This window comes from Camellia sinensis, chromosome 4 (assembly GCF_055761805.1).
Source record: "Camellia sinensis isolate YWXY chromosome 4, ASM5576180v1, whole genome shotgun sequence".
Classification (NCBI taxonomy): domain Eukaryota; kingdom Viridiplantae; phylum Streptophyta; class Magnoliopsida; order Ericales; family Theaceae; genus Camellia; species Camellia sinensis.
The window spans coordinates 58,148,394-58,151,763 of NC_138964.1; the positions used below are offsets into that span (position 1 = coordinate 58,148,394).

A 3,370-nucleotide genomic window follows, 5' to 3' on the forward strand; every position below is an offset into this window, starting at 1 on the left:
CTCAAGTAATTCATGATTCATTTGAATAGGTCTAGATTTAGTAGGAATTTGTTTTTCATTAAAAGTTTTAATATATGGTAAAGTTACTACATGCTTTTTCTTATGCCAAAATGCAGTAGGTAAAGTTGAACAAAAAGTTGATTCAAGTTTGATTTTAAAATCATTAATTTGAGAAATAATAACTGGATCAATTAATTGTTGATCAATTCGTTTATAATTAATTTCTTCTTTGAGAAATTTTAAATGACGAGTTAATCGATTAATAGTGTGAGGAATAGAACAATCTTTTAATTGATTTAATTCTAACATTTCAGGAGGAGATAAAAATTTAAATGTAACAGGTTGTCCTAAGACATGAGTAGTAATACCTGCACCAGATGTAGTAAATGGATATAATAAATAAATAAATGGTGTACCTAAAATGATTTTATCAGTCATATTTTTAACTAAAACAAATGAGGCTTTAAAACAAATATCATTTTGACAAACATGTACTTTAGGTAATTTATATTTAACATGCATTTTACTACCATTGGCTGAGGTTAATTTTCATGACATTTTTCATAATATTTAGTAGGAAGTAATCCTTCTTGAATACAATTTAGATCAACACCAGTATCGATTAAAGCAATTAATTCTAATATACAATCATTAACAATTATTTTAATTTTGGAATACCATTTTTGCATATAAATTTTGTTGATTAGATTTAATCTTTTATCTTCAAGATTATCAAATAATAATTTATCAGGATTTGTATGATCAGAATTATGTTCAGATTCGTTAGGAGATTCATGATTATTATTATCTTGGAAATTATCTAAACTTTTATTTAGTTTGAGTGTAATAATTTCATCTTCTAATTTTTTATCTTTATTTTGTAAATCTTTAATAGTTTGTTTAATCTGATTGATTTCATATTGTAAATCTTGTAGTGTAATTTCTTTTTGTTTATTTTAAAATCTATCTAAGGTTTTAGACAAACTAATAATAGGTTTATCAAACTTAGGCTTTTTATCAGAATGAAGTAATAAAGCTTTTAACTTATTAGTATATTTTTGTTTTAATTATGGATCATCTAATCAACTAATTAATTCAATAAGAGCTAATTCTTCTTGATTTTGTTTGGTAAGAACACTAATTTGTTTAACGGTTTACAACAAATATCATTCACTACAACAAAAGTAATCTATGGTGACGAAAACTAGTGAAGAAAATAAATTTTGTCACTAAATAAAAATAATTTGTGAGGAATTTATAAATTTTGTCACATATAATAAAAAAATAAAAATGATAGGTGACAAAATTCATTTTCGTCAATAAATACTTCATTTTAAGTGAGGAAAAATTAAGTTTCGTCACCAAAAAATTTTCCGCTAATTTTTTTTGGGTGGTGCCAAAATTTTTGGACTTTTGGTGAGAAAAATATTTGTCACTAATTGTATAATTGTTTGTGAGGAATATATTTTCGTCACCAAAATGTTTTAATATTTTTGAGATCTTTTGGTGAGGAAATAATATTGTCACCAATTTTGGTGGGAAATTTTTGATATATTGAGCAGCAATTAAAAAAAAAGGTTATTAATTTTTTTACTCCTTTTTCTGTTTATCATTTCTCTCTTTCTCTCTCTCAAAATAGGGTATTGGTTTGTCTTACCTCTTGCTTCTCCACCACGCCGATCGCCATCATCATCGTCTCTATTAGCCTTACCGATCGCCGCTGCCACTAGTAGCCTTGCCGGTAACCGCCGCATCTTCTTCGCTCACCGATTTGGTATGTGATTTCTCTTTGCTCTTTTTCTGGTATCTCTTTCTCTTTCTCTTATTCTTTGTTTTGGTATGGTGACAAAAATTAGTGAAGAAAACAAATTTTGTTACTAAATAAGAATAATCCATGAGGAATTATAAATTTTGTCACATATAATAAAAAAAATAAAAATAATAAGTAATGAAATTTATTTCCGTCAATAAATACTTGTTTTTAGGTGAGAAAAAAATTAAGTTTTGTCATCGCAATTTTTCCCACTAATTTGTTTGATGGCACCAAAATTTTGAAACTTTTGGTGAGAATTTTTTTTTCACCAATTAAAAAATTATTAATGAGGAATATATTTGCGTCACCAATAATTAAATTTTTTTTTTTGAAAAATTAGATTTTAAATATTTTAAGACCATTTGGTGAGAAATATATTTTCGTCATTAATAATTGGGGTTTTTTTTTTAAGGTCCTTGATATTATGATTTTATAGCATAAAGGACATCAAATATTTTTATGATGTCTAAGGTCCATCAACAATATTTTCATAATGTCTAAGGTCCCTTAACCTTGATCCAGAGAAATTTCAGTCCAGAGAAAATTAGTCCAGAGAAATTTCAGTCCAGAGAAAATTGGTGCAGAGAAATTTCAATCCAGAGAAAATTGGTCCAGAGAAATTTCAGTCCAAATTTCTCTGGAAAATCTAATTATTCTCAGAATTTTATGCAGAGGGAGCCACACATACACCATGCATGTTTTTGGTGAATATTTGTGCACTGATAATCAAGAAATGTCTTTTTACCATATAAATTCAAAATTCTTTCTACCATTGTGTTTCATATACAATTTGTGGCCTTTATATTTCCGCTTCAGTCTTCCATTAATGGGAGAGTTCTACAACTTCTTCAGCGCCGAATCATGACCATTGTCATCATCTCACGTCACAGAGAAAATTGATCCAGAGAAATTCTGGGAAGAATTTCTCTGGACCAACCCTGATAAAATTTAGTTCAAAAACCAGAGAATTTCTCTGATTTCAACCTAGAGAAAATTCAATTCAAAAACCAGAGAATTTCTCTGGTTTCAACTTCAAATGAAAAAAAAAAATTCAATTCACAATTTGGAACCTGGAATGCTTAATTTGAAACCCAGGGAATTTCTCTGGACTAGCATTGCTATTGCTTGTGGTGAACCCAACACAACTGCAATTGTTCCAGCACTTTTCCATACAATCGCTAATGCTTAAGCCCGAATTATCTTTCTCAGCATTTCTCTAATGCATTGGCTGAGTCCAGAGAAATTTTGAATTTCTCTAGTCCAATTCTTCCCAGAATTTTTCTAGCCCAATCCTTCCTAGAATTTCTCTGATGCATTAACCGACTGTGCTGACCACATGCAATCACATGCTCTTATGGACATTAGGTAGTACTTTGTTCTCTTTACTATATCACTAAGAAAATTTTCAGATCTGCTGCTACTTTTAGCATGCAAAATGCCCATGATTTTGTTTGGTATTGATTAGTACTCTTTCTCTCTTGCAGTTTTTTCCCCTTGTCTTAAGTTTATGTCCAGAGAAAATTGGTTCAAAAAAAATTAGTCCAGAGAAAATTCATA

The 3,370-nt window shown here is 28.8% G+C and overlaps 1 long non-coding RNA gene across 1 annotated transcript; it reads right to left on the reverse strand.

The window, feature by feature from the left end:
* Positions 1 to 2,511: 2,511 nt before the first annotated feature.
* Positions 2,512 to 3,014, reverse strand: LOC145824658 (uncharacterized). Its single transcript, XR_014366565.1, has 2 exons — positions 2,884 to 3,014; positions 2,512 to 2,751 (listed from the first exon to the last, which is right to left on the reverse strand). It is a non-coding gene; the product is annotated as an uncharacterized LOC145824658 (long non-coding RNA).
* Between the last annotated feature and the right edge of the window lie 356 nt (positions 3,015 to 3,370).